Genomic DNA, 18,799 nt, shown 5'->3' on the forward strand with positions numbered 1-18,799 from the left:
GCCTTTCCAGTGTAAGCGTTTCCACGCAATGATAAGGTAAATAGTTTAGGCAACTTCTATAGAATAAGCATAGTGTCTTATTCAAGTTCACTCCTTCTCAAGGCTAATGTGGTGAGGCTTTATGAAAAGAAGTGGTGTTTTGGTAGCTTACTGATATGTCTAATTAGATCTAACTTATGGAGAAAGTCACAACCTAACCGTTGCTTCAGAAGGTTTAGATCTTTTTACAAATGAAAATTATAGTAAATATAGAAGAATGTTTCTCTAATGTAAGACCCTGCAGAATCCTAGCTTAACTCAGTCCTTTAGAGCATGAAAAGAGGTCCCAAACTTAGAAAAAAGAGGTCCCAAACTTAGAAAATGTTAAGCTAAGTATTGGCACTTACTCTTATTTTGGCCTGGATATTTCCATGAACTTATTTTTGCACCTTATGACCTTAAAATGTTGATTTTTAGGTTGATTCATGATCAGAAATATCAGTAGGTGTTCTCAGACGAGTTTTGGATTTTTTGAACATTGTTTGAGGCACGTTTGGGAGTCCAAAATAGTGGATCAATGCAATGTTGATGCATCGCTTCGCCTATTGCATCAATAGATATTTTTTCCCAGCTTTCAGTGCAAATTCTAGTGAGCCGACGTGATCTCGATGTATAGCATCAGCCACTGTATCGACCCCATCGATGTGGCGCGTTAATCTGTGCATCGCTGGGTATATTTTTCAGTAATTAAAATCCATGTTCAGAGGGGGTAATTGGGTTATTTTCCCACCCTATATCAGCCCAAAAACATGAGATTAAGCCTTTCTAAAGGCAAAATTCACTCATTATTCACAAATCCTCTCAAGAACAAACCCTAACCCATCAAATTCAAGATTCAAGTCCCAAGAAATTCACCACAACTTTTAGAGAATTAACAATCAAGGTATGTTAGGTGTTCATCCTTGGGTTTCCTTCCACCCTTGAAGTTCAAGAACCTCTTTTTAAACTATAAGTTGATTGTTTTTATGAATTTTATGTTGAATCTAATTAAATGCATGATTATGAAGTTATTTGAGTTTTAATCCATGATTTATTACAAGTTTTATGTGAAGTAATTAACATGTGTGTAGGGTTATGTGGATTTATGTTAAAATCCCTTGAAATTATGAGTTGGGATTGTGATCATGATGCTTGCATATTGGTTATTATTATAAGCATAAAGCAAGCCTCTCAAGTGTTTGACAAAATGTCTAAATAGAAGCATTATTAACAAGCTACTATTGTTGTCCTATTATAACCATGCAATGTTTTATTTTTAATGCTATCAAGTCCTGGGTGTATTGAATACCCGAAATCTAGTTGTTTACCTAGAATTACAGCAGCTTCAGAATAATCTCAGTGATTTCACGTACAGTAGTACCCAGTCAGTTACAGAACTCAGTGTATTCAGTCAGTTAACAGAACTAAGTGAACTCAATCCAGTTCAGTCAATTAGCATGATCAGTAATAGTTCAGTCAACCTTAGTACAGTCTAGAAATTAGTTCAGTGTCTATTCAGTTGGGAGTAAGAATCATCACTAAGTGAACCCAGGGATAGGGGCATTACTTTCAGTGAAGGGTTAGCAATCCCTAAGTTATAAAACTATGTAGCTAGCGTAGGTTGAGATATCTTCCTGCCAGATAAGGGTTGATACATCTTGTATGAGTTTTTCTGCTAGTGAGGGTTGACGAAGTGTCTTCCTATCAGATAGGGTTAACTCATAGCCATTATTAGTATCCCTTGGCAAGGTGTTAACACCCTTCTAACTGGGGTCACAGGTTGGACCCTAACTAAGTTTATAATCGAGGTATGTCGGTTATATGAACACTCCTACAGTTACAGTTTTAGTTTTAGAATTAGTATAAAACCTCAGATCAGTTTACAAAATTCGAACTGTCAGTCACAGTCAACTAGTTCAGTATAAAACTCAGTTTAGTTTTACAGAATCAGGACTGTCAGAAATAGTCACCCATTTATTAGTAACTCAGTTATACAGTCACCCAATTATCAGTACTCAGTTATATAGTCACCCAGTTATCAGTAATTCAGTTATCAATGATCTCAGTTACAGTAAAGTAGATTCACATACAACATTGCATAATCAGTATTTACAGCAGTTTTAGATATACATGTACTCTCATTCAGTTATATTCATGTTACTCAGTCAGTTATTGTTCATGCATATGAACCCTTGCATATCAACCTACCTCACTTAGCATACATGCACATTCAAAGTATTGATGCATACTTTTTCTTTTATGCTATGATGTCTTATATCATAGGTTTAGACGTACGTGCTTCTGACCGTACTTAGTAGCCTAGCCTATCAGCAGCAGATTTAGTGGTGAGTCCTCATAGTTTGAGCACAGAGTTATCATTTAAGTATTTTAGTTGTTTCATATATTCAGTAGTTGGAGTTAGTTGGGGACTTTTCCCATCAACTCCATATTTAGACACTTAGAATCTTTCAGGCTAGATTATTTTAGATGAATGTTTAGTTTTCAGTATTTATTAATCAGTATTCAGTATTTGTTTTTTTATTATGAACCTTACAAAATTTCAATCTATTTTTCTACATTATTTCATTATCATTACTCATTTCTCACAACAGGCGCCAATCATGGGCTAACTTGTGGTCCTTTGGGGTAATGAGCACCGTGTGGCATCTGGGGTGCAGACTCAAGGCATTACAAACTTGGTATCAGAGCCTAAGGTTTAACAGAGTCCTAAGGAATCTTAAAGCACGTCTAGCAGATTTTTGTGCATTGGTGTATAGTGTGCCACACTTATGAACAAGAGGCTATGAGGCATTTTTAGGAACAAGTTCCCTTCTTTCAGTGTTCATATCATGCGAGTGAGCATGATATCAAGTTAAACTCTTTGTCTAATCTAACATTTCCTTCCATTTATAAAATATGCCTCCAAAAATGACCAATGAAAGAAGAACTAGAAATCAACCAGCACCCCTGCCTGTTCAGGCAAATAGCCTGGATGAGCATGTCTTCTACGCAAAATTCAAAGCAACTTTCACCACTTTGGCTCATTCTGTGGCAATCTAGAATGAACGCCCAGCTCCTGTTTGGGCCAACCCAGTGGCCAAAACTATTGCATCTAGAATTTGGGACTTCACCCCAATAAATCCTCCATCATTTACAGGGTCTAAGTCAGAGGAGGACCCACAGGAATTCCTTGACATGGTGCACAAAGTCACAGATATAATGGGGGTAACTTCCAGTGAGAGCACTAAGTTAGATGCATATTAATTATAGGATGTGGCTCACACATGGTTTAATTAGTGGAAGGCAGATAGAGGTGCTGATGCAGGGCTCGTATAATGGGAGAAGTTTTCTACTACTTTCCTTCATAGGTTCTTTCCACTAGAGTTGAGGGAAGCTAAGGTTTTGGAGTTTATTAATCTAAAATAGGGAAACATGACAGTGAAAGAGTATTCCCTCAAGTTTACTCAGTTAGCTAGATATGCCCCTCATGTGGTAGCAGATAACAGATCTAAGATAAGTAAGTTTGTGTTGGGTGTGTCTAACAATGTGGTAAAGAAATATTGGACCATAATGCTTATTCAGGAGATGACATATCTAGGCTCATGGTCCATGCTTAGTAGATAGAGAAGGCTAAGAATAAGGAGAAGGAGAGGGATAACAAAAAAGCTAGAATAGGTAGCTTCAACTTCACTCAGCCTAAGTCAGAGGATGGCAATTTCTCTCAATTCCACCCAAAATCTTTAATTCTATCTCTGTCCTCAGCCAGTGCCCCAGTGCTAAAATTCAAAAATGGCAATAAATATAGGGCACCAGGACCTAAACCCTAGGGTAGTGTTAGCCGTGCCCAAACAAATCCTCTTTGCCTGAAGTGTAGCAGGAACCACCAGGGTGTCTACAGAGCTGGCAGTGATGTATGTTTCGAAAGTGGCAAGCCAGGCCATAGGGTCAGAGAGTGTCCTCAGGTGGGTTTACAAAGTCAGCATAATCATCCCTTAGTTTAGTTCGATCGTCCAAATCAGCAGGGTGATGCTTCCAGTACCACCAATGAGCAACTTCCAAATAGACTCTATGCAATTTAGTCCCGACAGGATTAGGAAAGTTCACCTGATGTGATCACTTGTACGTTACAAGTTTATTATTTATATGTTTATGCTTTACTATATCCAAGAGATTCCTTGTCCTTTGTAACTCCTTATATAGTTGTTGACTTCGAAGTCAGTCCCAAAATCCTAGAAGGGCCCTTCTCAGCCTCTACCCCAATGGGTAAATCTATCATAGCCCTATGGGTATACAAGAACTTTCTGGTTATGGTATCTCAGAAAGTTACTTCAGCAGACTTAGTAGAGTTAGAGATGACAAATTTTGACGTCATTCTCGGCATGGGTTGGCTTCGTTCATGCTATACTTTAGTTGACTGTAGAAATAGAATTGTCTATTTTTAGTTTCCAAATGAAACTGTCCTAGAATGGAGGGGTAGTACTTCAGCACTTAGGGGTTAGCTTGTTTCTTACCTAAGGGAGAGAAAAATGATATCTAAAGGGTATGTCTACCATCTTGTTCGAGTTAAAGATTTTAGTTCCAAGACTCATAGTCGTGAGTCAGTTCCAGTAGCATGTGAATTTCCAGATGTGTTTTCTGAAGATCTTCTTGGAGTCCCTCTCGAGCGAGAAATTGACTTTGGAATAGACCTTCTTCCCGATACTCAGTCTATCTCTATTCCGCCATATAGAATAGCACCAGCTAAACTTAGAAAGATAAAAGAATAGTTGAAGGATCTCCTAGATAAGGGATTCATCAGACCTAGTGTTTCTCCGTGGGGTGCACCAGTCTTATTCAAGCATAAGAAAGACGGTTCTCTCTGAATGTGTATTGACTATCATCAGTTGAACAAAGTCATAGTCAAGAACAACTATCAACTTCCCAGAATCGATGACTTATTTGACCAACTTCAGGGTGCCAGTTACTTTTCTAAGATAGACCTCAGATCAGGCTATCATCTGCTCAAAGTCAAAGAATGTGACATTCCAAAAATAGCTTTCAAAACTTGGTATGGTCACTTCAAATTCCTAGTCATGTCATTTGGTCTTACCAATGCCCCAGCAGCTTTCATGGACTTAATAAATCATGTGTTCAAGCAGTACTTGGACATGTCCATCATAGTCTTCATTGATGATATTCTTGTCTACTCCCACAGTGAACATGATCATGCAGACCATCTCAGAATAGTATTATAGACCCTCAGAGCTCATCAGTTGTTCACCATGTGAATTTTGGCTAAGGTTAGTATCTTTCCTTAGTCATATTATTTTTGGTGATGGCATTAGAATTGACCCTCAAAAGACTGAAGCAGTGAGAAATTAGTCTAGAATTATCTCTTCATTAGATATCAGGAGTTTCTTGGGTTTGGCTGGTTATTACCGATGATTTGTTGAGGGATTTTTGTCTATTACGCCCCCATGTCCAGATTGACTCAGAAGAAAGTCAAGTTCCAGTGGTCAAAGTGTTGTGAGAAGAGTTTCCAGGAGTTCAAGACTAGACTCACTACAGCCCCAGTTTTGACTTTACCAGATGGTTTAGAAGGGTTTGTGGTATATTGCAATGCTTCCAGAGCTGATTTAGGGTGTGTATAGGGCCTATGCCTCTAGAAAGCTTAAGCCCCATGAAAATAACTATCACACTCATGATCTTAAGTTAGCAGCAGTAGTTTTTACCTTAAAGATTTGGAGGCATTATTTGTATGGGGTGCATGTCGATGTGTTCACAGGCCATAAAATTTTGCAGTATGTGTTTTCTTAGAAAGACCTGAACCTGTATCGGATAAGTTAGTTAGAGTTTTTCAAAGACTATGACATGAGTGTTATGTATCATTTGGGCAAGGCCAATATAGTGAATAATGCTCTCAGTAGGATGTCAATGGGTAGTGCTACTCACATGGTGTACGGTAAGAAGAAGTTAGTTCAAGAAGTTCATCAGCTTGCCTAACTAGGTGTCCGCTTAGTCGATTCATCATAGGGTAGCATATGGGTGCAGAATAGTTCAGAATCATCTTTGGTTTCCAAAGTAAAAGAAAAGTAGGATAGGGATCCCAGTCTAGTTAAGCTAAAAGAGTCTATCAGAGATCATAAAGTAGAGGTTTTCTCCCAAGGGGGAAATGGTGTGTTACGCTGCAAGGGTCGACTATGTGTGTTATGTGTGGATGGCGTGAAACAGCAAATTCTTGCAGAAGTGCATGGTGTGTGCTACTCGATTCACCTAGGGGCCACCAAGATGTATCGTGACTTGCGGGAAGTCTATTAGTGGAGTGGGATAATAAGAAACATTACAGAGTTTGTAGCTAAGTGCTCGATATGTCAACAGGTTAAGATCGAACATCAGAAGCCCGGTGGATCTATGCAGGAGTTTAGTATTCCCACTTGGAAGTGGGAGAAGGTGAACATGGATTTTGTGATGAGCTTGCCCCAAACTCATCATCAGCATGATTTGATTTAGTTCATTGTGTATAGGATGACCAAATCATCTTATTTATTACAAGCTCACACCTCTTATTAAGCTGAGGATTATGCCAAGCTCTATGTTATAGAGTTGGTCAGATTGCACGGAGTTCCATTGTCCATCATTTTAGATAGAGGTACGCAGTTCACCTCTTATTTTTGGAAAGCCTTCTAGAAGGGTCTTGGTACCCAAGTTCACCTCATACAGCCTTTCATCCTCAGACAGATGGTCAAGCAGAAAGGAACATTCTTACTTTAGAAGATATGTTAAGAGTGTGTGTCGTTGACTTTAAGGGTAGTTGGGATGACCACTTGCTTTTGATTGAGTTAATGTATAACAAAAGCTATCATTCTATCATTCAGATGGATCTGTTTGAGGCGCTCTATTGGAGAAGATGTAGATCTTTCATCGGTTGGTTTGAAGCGGGTGAGGCCGCAGTGGTAGGGCCTGACTTATTATTTGATAACTTAGAAAAAGATCAGTTGATCAGGGAAAGGCTTAAGATAGATCAGGGCCAACAAAAATCATATGCAGATGTATAAAGATAGGATCTCGAGTTTGAGATTGGTGATTATGTGTATTTGAAAATCTCTCCTATGAAGGGAGTAAAGAGGTTTGGCAAGAAGGGCAAGCTCAGTCCCTGACACGTCGGTCCTTATCAAATTCTCAGCCATTTTGAAATGGTAGCTTACGAGCTTTATTTCCTTCAGACTTAGATTTAGTGCACTCAGTGTTTCACGTTACCTTGCTTAAGAAATACATTGGTCAGCAGTTGTAGTCCCTATAGAGGGTATAGATGTTCAGAATAGTCTTTCTTATGAAAAAGTTCCAAACGAAATTCTTGATCATCAGGTTCGCAGACAGAGGAACAAAGAAGTTCCTCTAGTCAAAGTTCATTGGCGGAATCAGTCTGTTGAGGGAGCTACTTAGAAAGCAGAGGTAGATATACGGACCAAGTATCCTAACCTTTTCTCCATGAAATCAGACTCAGCTCAAGGTAACAGTTTTTCTTGAATTTAATCAGTTCCATGCTTAGATTACCTTTACTAACTTGGTATCGGTTTCAGTTGCATAACATCCTCATATCATGCATACTATCATGAAACAGCTCAGTCATATGTCATATCTTTAGAATTCAGTCATGCTTCAATTATGCATGTTCAGTATGAAAACTCAGTATATTAGTAGTTTCAGTTGTGCATGTTCAGTATGTAAACTCAGTTAATCAGTATTCTTAAATTAGTCAGTCTCATTCGAGGACAAATGTTCCCAAGGGGGAGATATTGTAAGACCCCGCAGAATTCTAGCTTAAAACGGTCCTTTAGAGCATGAAAAGAGGTCCTTTCTTTTGCGCTATGATATCTTATATTGTAGGTTCAGACTCATAGGCTTCTGATTGTACTTAGCACCCCAGCCTATCAGCAGCAGATTTAGTGTTGAGTCCTCATAGTTTGAGGACAGAGTTATATTTCTCTATTTCAGTAGTTTTGTATATTCAGTAGTCAAAGTTAGTTAGGGATTTTTCCCATCAACTCCATAATACATTTAGAGTCTTTCAGGCTAGATTAATGCAGACGAATGTTCAGTTTTTAGTATTTTTTATCTGTATTCATTATTTGTTTTCAGATTATGAACCTTATGGCATTTTAGCCCATTTTTTCTCATAATTTTATTATTATTACTCAGTGCTCACAGCAGGTGGCAGTCTTGGGTTCGCTTGTGATCCTTTGGGGTCATGAGTACCGTGTGGCATCAAGGTGCAGGCTCAGGGTGTTACACCTAAGTCCCCTATTCTGAGCATGATATGTGTGATGATCTCTTCTATCTCATCAAACTCCAGTGACAGAATGGATCCTAGTTTGTATAGTTTTGCTAACTTGAAGAGCTGTCTAAAAGGAGAAACTTGTGTATTGATGTTCTTCAGCGTTTCTAAGTTTCAAAACCCTCAACATTGTGAAATTATTGCAAATACATTGGAATTTAGTTTTTCTTTCATAGTTAAATGCCTATTTTTCATGACTAAACATACTTGAATAGAAGATGGAAGGATAGAACACTAGTAATAAAGTATCACAACATGAAAACTAGTAAAATTACAGCCTTACAAGGCAAAGGACTTAGAAAATTCCCTAGTATTTTGACCTTAAATTTTGTTGAAGGAAATAATATCACAGCTCTGCACTTATTCATTGATAGCCTCTACTGTTATGCTTTCATCAATTAGAGTATCCACCGAATAAGTTCATCATTGATGGTAAGAATAATTTTCTTTTACTTAATCCCGTAGCCAACTGGGACCAATTTTGATGCTCCCCAGAGAAGACCTTCCACCTTAATACTACGAACAGCCTCCTCAAGTTTCATTATGTCAGTTTCATCACCCCAAGGCTTAACTTTCATAAGAACGGATGACCTTCCATTCTCTTTCTTCTTGGTAGATGCCTTAGCAGCCTCCCTTGCTTCTATTGCCTTCTTTTCTTCCTCTGTCTCTTCTCCAAAAATATCGATGGCATCATCATCATCATTATCATCGGCAGTCTTAGCAGCTTCCTTAGCTGGTGTAGATGTAGCAGGATCAGCTTGGCTTCCAAATCTCACACCAATAGCTTTCCTGGGAAAACTTGATACAAGTTTAGCAGAAATAGCTTGGTACCATTTATTAGCATTGGGATAAAGATCTAAACTAGGTTACTCCAAGATTTCCCCATACACCTTAATATCATCCTTTGTCAATTGATCTCCAGAGATATAACTTTTTCCAGAAAGATGGTCATTAACAAACTTGAGACCAGATTCAGTATGGAGATTTGAGAAAGTTACAGCCACAGTTAGTAATTTGAGCAGTGTGAGAGAGACTATAAGATTTATTGGGTTGATGAAAGATCATTAGATATAGGTAGGGGATTGTAATGCTCTAGTTTTTGTGTCGCAGACCACATAAAGCAATAAGAGAAGCAACCTAAATTGTCCTCCTTAATTACCCTAGCTCGTAAGTCATATAGTTGTACAAAAAGAATATCTTGTCATAATATTACTCTAGTACTTTCTTGTCCTCTGTGTTTGATTACTATATGTTATTTTTTTATTTTATTTATCAAATTATCTTGTTGTGATTACTTTTCATGATAATTTGTTAGGTTGTTTATACTTTATACTACTTTGCCATGACTCATTCATTTATCGTTATTTTTTCTGTATTGCTTTGGATGATTTTTTTCTTGAACCGAGGTTTATCAAAAACAACCTCTCTACCTCCATGAACATTGAATGTGTCACAAGGAAAATATGGTTAGCTGTGTCATACAATCCGTTAACTGCTAAGTTTAGTTTTAAGTGACATTGTTGTGTAGAAGGGGTACTGTCTCTCCTGTCATTTATAGTTGGTGATATATAAATCAGTGACCAAGCTATTGGCTTTAGGTTTTGAGTTGGATAGCCCTATCAAATATAAAATCCATGGAAAGGTAACCATAATTTCATAAGGTTGCTTTTCTATTTGTGTTCTCTTTTAATCATTTGTATCATTGTTATTATACTAATTTTATATATTAATGAATAATCTGAAATGTTTACTCTAGTTACTAGCTGTGATATTTTGCTTCACCACTTAGGCATTTTATTTTTCTTTTTTATTTGATAAAGGTAACTTTGTATTCTTACCAATAGACTCATCAGATAAGCCTGATGAGGTGAGGTTTACAACCCCCTGGGGTATCATGTAGAAACAAAATCCAAAAAAAAAACTTTACAATTGTCCTATGAAATCCATTAGACTTTCTACGTCCCCCACAATATCTTGTTTACACCAAAAATATAGCAAACTCAATCTTTTCATCTTGATCTTCTATATGCTGCTAGCTTGTCCATCATGGGATCTTTCATTCCTTTCCATCCAAAGTGACCACCAGATGTTGGATGAAATATATTTCCACCAGTCTTCTTTTGATTTTCTTCTTCTACCCACTCTTTCCCATTGTTTTAGCATGTCTAAAGTAGTTCTGGGAACTACCCAACTAACCCCAAGTATAATAAGAATATGTCCCACAGTTTTACTATTGTTTTGCAGTGAAGGAATAAGTGGTTGTTCAGCTCTGCCTCTTTTCACACATATAACACCTTGAGCAAATTTGAATACCTCTTTTTGTACCCCTTTATGGGTTAAACATGCTTTACTGATCACCAACCATGTAAAGCATGACACCTTATAAGGTACTTTGATCTTGTATATTAGTTTCCATGGCAACGTGTAACGCCCTGAGTCTGTACCACGGACGCTACACGGTGCTCATAATCCCGAAGGACCATAAGCTAACCCATGACTGGTACCTGCTGTAATAATTGAATAACAATACTATAATATATAGAAATTAGGTGAAAAACATGCCATGAGGTTCAATACTATAATAAACAGAATATGATATAACAAATACAAAATTTGATACATCTGTCTGAAAATACTCTAGTCGGAAAAAACCTCTAAACTGTCTGAAATATGGAGTTGATGGGACAAGTCCCCAACTAACTCTGAACTACAAAAATAAGTTGAACTACTGATATAATCATCATGTCCTCTGAATATCTGAACTGCTAAGTATGATCGGGAGCCTCTGTGTGTAAACCTATGATATAAAATATCATTGTACAAAAGAAAGGTATGCATCAATATTTTAAATGTACTGGTATGCTAAGAGAGGTAGGATGAGATGCATGGGTTCATATACATAAACAATACTGACTGAATAACATGAGTATAACTAAATGAAAGAATATGCATGAATATCTAAACTATAACTGAGGTTGTGATAACACTGGATACTGAGTTCTAAATTATTAATTTACCTATATCTAATTTTACTGATACTGTATAACTGATAGATGAAAGACTGTATCTGACAATCCTGATTCTGTAGAACTGTACTGAGTTTCGTACTAAACTAAGTGACTGTATCTGATAGTCCTGATGTTGTAGAGCTGAACTGAGTTCTATACTGAGACTGGAACTGAAACTGAGACTATGGGAAGTAATCATCTGACCGACATACCCCTCTCTGAACTGATTGTAGTCTAACCTGTAACCCCGACTGGAAGGGTTTCAGTACCGTGCCATGGTTAAAAATAAGTTGAGTCACCCTCATCAGGCAGGTGCTCTGAACGAGAACGGTGTCACCCTCAACTAGCAGGTAGATCACCTTATTAATTCTCAACTGGCAGGTTGATGTCTCAACCTACGCTGGCTACGAAGTTCTAGAACACAAGGACTGCTTCTAAGGATCACACCCTCTACTGGCAGGTGAGTCCCCATCCGTGGGTTCACTCGGTGCTGAATCCTACTCCCAACTGAATAGACACTGGAATGGATTCTAGACTATTCTAGGTTTGACTAAACTGTTATCATACTGTATAACTAAACTAAACTAAGTTCACTAGATTTTGTGGACTGACAAAATACTACTAAATTCTATTAACTGACTGAATTTTACCGATCTTAACATGACTGATACTATCATATGGCTGACTATGGCTCTAGGTGAACAGCTAAATTGTTGGGTATTAAATACCCCTAAGACTCGATAGAATAAATCATACGACATGGAACAATCTTGAAACATGATAGCTAAGTACTTTCTCATCGTACATTCTTTTGGGACATTCTAGCAAACACTTGTATGACATGAACTTGAATATATGCTGACATGATATAATTTTACTTTTCAACTCACATAAACAATTCATCAAACACCTGAAGGACATAATCTATGCACAGGACACTAAAAACACATGTAAGCATCATAGTTCAATTCCACATTTACAACTTCAAGGGTTCTAATATGGTTTTACATGATAATGAACACATATCAATTAATTCCACATGAATCTTGTAGTAAATCATAAACAAGAAAGCCCATTAACATGGTAATCATGAACAAAATAAAATTCCACCATGAAATTCATCAAACTCATAAACTTATAGTAAAAAGGGGTTCTTGAACTCCAAGGGTGGAAGGGAACCGTTGGATGAACACTTGACATACCTTGGTTGCTAAATTTCAGAAAAACAATGGTGGAAATCTTGATCCTTAGCCTTGAAATTAAATCACCTAGGGTTCTTGTTCTTGAGCAATTTGAGAGAAAGTAAGTATATTTTACTCAATGAAGGCTGAATCTCATATTTAAGGGATGAATATGGCTGGGGATAAGACCCAAATACCCCTCAATAATGAGGTTTTTAATGACTGAAAATCAGACTGTCAATGCACAGGACGATGCACCACGTCATTGGCATCGATGTGATAGCCAATGCATCACACCGAATCTGAGTCAGTTCACTAGAAATTGCCACTCGGAGCCAAGAAAAAATACTGATCGATGTACCATGCCAAGATTGCATTGATACACTATTTTGGATTCCCAAACATAGTTCAAACGAGGTCCAAAAAATATGAAACTCGTCTGGGAACACCTACTAACATTCCTGATCATGAATTAACCTAAAGATCGATACTTTAATGTCATAAGAGTTGTGAAATAGAGTTTCCAACTTACGAAGGCCAAAATAATACTAAATCTAAATACTTAGCTAGAATTTTCTAAGTTTGGGACCCCTTAGCAAGCTTAAAAGACTGAGTTGGACTTAGGATTTTGTGGGGTCTTACAATATCTCCCCCTTGAGAACATTCGTCCTCGAATAAGATTGATTAAACTGAGAATACTGATAGACTGGACTTAGACACTGAATATGCACAACTGAAGCATGATTGTATGACTGAAGTTATTGATATACTGAATTATCATATGAAACATTCATATCTGATGCATGAGTACATAGCTGAAAATGATTCATAAATGCATGACTGGGATTACTGATAAGCTGGGCTTATATACTGGACATGCATTTCTGATGCATGAGTACATAAATGAACTAATTCGTGAATGCATGGTTGAGTATGCAACGTTAATTGATACCAAGTTGGTAGCTATGAACATGAGGCTGAGAAAATTCAAAGGAAAAATGTTACCTTGGGTTGAGTCTGAGTTTGTGGAGAAGAGATGAGGATACTTGGTTCGTATGTCTATTTCTGCTTCCCAAGTAGCTCCCACCACGGACTGATTTTGCCAAAGTACTTTGACTAGAGGGACTTCTTTGTCCTCAGCCTGTGAATCTGATAATCAAGGATTTCGACGAGAGTCTCTTCATGAGAGAGGTTGTTCTAAATACCTATGCCCTCTATAGGGACTACGACTGCTGGGTCACCCATGCATTTCTTTACCAAGAAGACATGGAATACTAGATGGACTGAAGATAAGTCTGTAGGCAAATCAAGCTTATAAGCTACCTTTTTGAAATGGCTGAAAATTCAGTACGGACTGACATATTGGGGACTGAGCTTCCCTTTCATTTCAAACCTATTCACTCCTTTCATAGGAGAGATTTTCAAGAATAAAAAATCACCGATCTCCAACTTGAGATCATTTACTAAATACGCATGAATGGGAATATGAGAACATAATTGAGCCTGAAAAGTGATACAGGAACTGAATATCATGAATGGAACTGAGTCCCTAAATACATGGCTTACGGCTGAGATTAGAACTTGAGGGTTCACCTATAAGTACCAACTACTCCAAACTGGATTCATTACATGAAGAGAAGATGGAAGGTTTAGGTTATGAAAGATCGGGGATTATAGTGCATCTCCCCCTTGGGATATTATGTCCCCTAAAGAATATTGATTTGGCTGAGATACTGAGGAAAAACTGAGATGATACAAAGGGCACCTACGAATTGAATCGTGACTACATATCAGGGTTCTAAAACTGAGGCATAACACCTTAACTGAGTTGAACTCACAACCACATGGTTGCTTGATCTTAGAATAGTTACATTCATGAGACTTTGGATAGTGCATCTAGATGGAAGGATGGGAAACCCAACTATACAAATATTGTCCGCCTAACTGCTAAACTGAATTATTTGTTTTGCGGACTAACTTATGTTGAAAACTTATATTCAACTGGAGCCCTTCTTTGACACTCTTTCTATAGAGTTCTAGTGGCTTTAAGGAGCAAGGTATCTTGGCATGACTTTATAAAATAGCTGAATAAGAAAATCACATCCAGGCTAAAATTCTGTAATATGAGTTGGGGCCTACGAAACATCATCTAAGATGAAGTAACTAAGCCTTATGCACTGTGACTACAATTTTTCAAGCTTAGACTTATCCCTTGAATACTCTCTCAACTATACTCTGCACCTTAGTACAGCACTTCACTTGAGACTACTAAAAATATTCGCATGGGTATTGAGCACGAGTGTATAAACTTACTAACATATTTGATTATCTGAATGGATGATAGTAGAATACTTGGTCATATAATATTGAACTATACTTAGTCTGAATAACCGGACTGGAATTGTAGAGTATCATGCATACAAGGTAGGGACTGACTGGGTAATATGAGATAACTAATAATGAATTCTTGGAAACTGTATTATTTGAGAAGGCAAGACCAAGGGTATAACATGACTCTGAAATAGTCTATAAACTGAGATACTGAAATACTGATAACTAAATAACTGATAATTGTACGCTATGGTCAAGCAAATATGAAATTGAACTGAGTTACTGATCTAATTACTGGACTGGGAGTGGGATGAAACTGTACTGGAACTGAATATTGGGTTTTGATAACTCTACCTACTGAGGTGTGATCTAGATTGAATTCTCCCACTATGTTCAAGCTTACTCAAATCTCCAAAACAAATTTAGCCACTTACACATCAACATGACATTCAAGCCTATCTTATAACTACAGCCTCGTGTAAAACTAGCATGCAATAATCTTTTATTAACATGAAACATTAATTCTCTCCCTAACTACTTATCACTATATTATTTTGTAAGAAGAGTCCACTGAAGGGTTAAAACATGAGGACCTGATGTATACATGAATACTATACCAAACTTGACACTTAACTGAGGTCTAAGGAATAGAATATCAACACCATTGATTTATCCAAAGATCTAAACTAAGGATATTCATGAAGAAATCTAAATTTAACCGATCTCTAGGAGTATAGTATGGGTCATAGGAACTGAGCATATTGTATAGCATGACATAGGTACCTGAGTCATGATCTGCATGACCTGAGTCTGGATTTTCTATATTTATGGAACATGATTCATAACACTAAGTGAACTAGAACTCCTTATACTAGGAACTATAAGCGTTTATGATTGCTAACATGCATGAGTATGGGCTATGATCATAGAGCTGACAAGTAAGACATGAATAGATATCATGATAACAGATGGGTTTTGAGAGTCTGGAATATGATTCTGAAATGATCTGCGTGATCATTCTCGCAATGAGGATAGACAAGAATGTCATCTATGAAGAATATGACAAACATTTCCAAGTACTTCTTGAACACACGGTTCATCAAGTCTATGAAAGCTGTTGGGGCATTGTTAAGACCAAATGACATGACTAAGAATTCTAAGTGACCATACCGAGTTCTGAAAGCTGATTTTGGAATGTTCCATTCCTTGACGCTGAGCTGATGATAGCCTCATCTGAGCTCTATCTTAGAGAAGTAACTGGCACCCTGAAGTTGGTCAAACAAGTCATCGATTCTGGGAAGTGGATACTTGTTTCTTGACTATGACTTTATTTAGCTGACGGTAGTCCATACACATTCTGAGAGAACCATCTTTCTTATGCACGAATAGAATTGGTGCACCTCACGGGGGTGCACTGGGTCTGATAAATCCCTTATCTAGGAGATTCTTTAATTTTTCTTTTAATTCTTTGAGTTCTGCTGGAGCCATTCTGTATGGCAAAATAGATATGGGATGTATCTGAAAGAAGGTCTATTTTGAAGTCGATTCTCCTTTCAGGAGGAACTCCGGAAAGATCTTTGGGAAACATGTCTGGGAATTCACATGTTACTGATACTGACTTAAGAGTAGGGGTTTTTGATCTAAAGTCCTAGACTCGAACGAGATGGTAGACATATCCCTTAGATGTCATTTTTATTGCCCTTAGGTAAGAAATAAGTTGACCCCTAAGTGTTGAAGTACTACCCCTCCACTCAAGGATGGGATCATTCAAAAACTAAAATTGGACAATTCTATTTTTGCAATCGACTGAGGCATAGCAGGAATGAATCCAATCCATACCGAGAATGACATCAAAATTGGTCATCTCTAATTTGACTAAGTCTGCTGAAGTGACTTTCTGAGATGCCATAACTGGATAGTTCCTGTATATCCGCCAAGTTATAATAGATTTACCCACTGGGGTAGAGACTGAGAAAGGCTCTGCTAGAATTTTAGGACTGACTCCAAAGTTAATAGCTACATAGGGAGTTACAAAAGAAAAAGAAGTTCCTGGATCTAACAAAGCATAAACATGCAAATGATAAACTTGTAACATACCAGTAACCACATCAGGAGAACTTTCCTAATCCTGGCTGGACTGAAGTGCATAAATTCTGTTTGAGTGTTGCCCACTGGTGAAACTGGAAGCGGCACCCTGCTGATTCGGGCGACTGAACTAAGCTGGGGGACGGTTATGTTGACTCGAAGAACCTGACTGGGGACAATCTCTGACTTTGTGGCCTGGTTTACCACACTCGAAACACACATCGCAGCTAGCTTGTAGATACCTTTGTGGTTTCTACCATATTTCAGACAAATGGGATTGGTTCGGCCACTCTTTGACATAGACGTGCTGGCCATCTTATTCTCTCTCTCTTTTTTCCTACACCTCTCCTCCTTGATCTTTAGAGTATGAGCCATAAGCCTAGATAGTATAATACCCAGTTGATTGTTCTAAGCAAATATTGAATGATCTAAGGCGGTGAAAGCAGCTCTAAACTCAGCGTGAGAAAATGCTCATTCAGGGGATCTTTCAAAACGTGCGGGGGGAGGCGGGCTGGTTTTGGTTACTTCTTTTGTTAGCTTCCCTGGAAGATATGTTCTAGAAGTATAAGAAAGAGATGAATTAGACTGATATTTTAACTTGAGCTCATGCTCACTCGTACGACATGAATACTAAAAAAAAACTTTTCCTAAAATATCTAATAGACAGTTGCCCATGAGTGTAGCGCACTACACACCCATGCACAAGATTCAACTAGATGCGGCTTTTAGACTTCCTAGGACTCTAATGAACCTTAGGCTCTGATACTAAGTTTGTAATGCCCCGAGTCTGTACCCTGGACACTACATGGTGCTCATAATCTCGAAAGATCACAAGCTAACCCATGACTGGTACCTACTGTAATAACTAAATAATTATACTGTAATTTATGAAAATTTGGCAGAAAACATAGTATAGGTTTCAAAACTATAATAAAACTAAATACGGTATAACAAATACCAAATCTAATATATCTATCTGAAAATACTCTAGTCTGAAAAAGCCTCTAAACTGTCTAAAATATGGAGTTGATGGGCCAATCCCCAACTAACTCCAAACTACTAAACTAAGCTGAACTACTTAAATAATTATCACATCCTCGAACTAAGAGGACTCACCACAAACTCTGTCAGCTAAATATCTGAACTGCTAAGTATGATCGGGAGCCCCCGCGTCTAAACCTATGATATAAAACATCATAGCATAAAAGAAAGGTATGCATTAGTACTTTGAATGTACTAATATGCTAAGTGAGGTAGGCTGCGATACATGGGTTCGTATGCATGAACAATACTGACTGAATAATATGAGTATCACTAATTAAAAGTACATGCATGAATACGTAAACTATAACTGAGGTTGTGATGACACTGGATACTGAGTTCTGAATTATTGATTTACTGATACTGTATAAATGATAGTTGAATAACTATATCTGATAGTCCTAATTTTGTGGAACTGTACTGAGTTCTATATTGAACTGAGTAACTGTATCTGACAGTCCTGATGTTGTAGAACGAAATTGAGTTCTATACTGAGACTGGAACAAAAACTGAGACTATGAAAAGTAATCATCTAACTGACATGCCCCTCTCTGAATTGATTGTGGTCCAACCTTTAACCCCAGCTGGAAGGATATCATTATCGTGCTATGGGTAAAGACAAGTTAAGTCACCCTTATCGGGCAGGTTCTCTGAATGAGAATGGTGGTATCCTCAACTGGCAAGTAGATCAGCTCATCAACCCTCAACTGGCAAGTTAATATCTCAACCTACACTGGCTATGTAGTTCTAGAACACAAGGACTGCTTTTAAGAATTACACCCTCTACTGGCAGGTGAGTCCCCTTCTGTGGGCTCACTCGG

At 37.7% G+C, this 18,799-nt stretch overlaps 1 pseudogene; it reads right to left on the minus strand.

Moving 5' to 3' along the window:
* Positions 1-8,653: 8,653 nt before the first annotated feature.
* On the minus strand, positions 8,654-10,228 carry LOC107876481 (annotated as a pseudogene).
* Positions 10,229-18,799: the final 8,571 nt, after the last annotated feature.

Source organism: Capsicum annuum, chromosome 7 (assembly GCF_002878395.1).
Source record: "Capsicum annuum cultivar UCD-10X-F1 chromosome 7, UCD10Xv1.1, whole genome shotgun sequence".
Taxonomy (NCBI): Eukaryota; Viridiplantae; Streptophyta; class Magnoliopsida; order Solanales; family Solanaceae; genus Capsicum; species Capsicum annuum.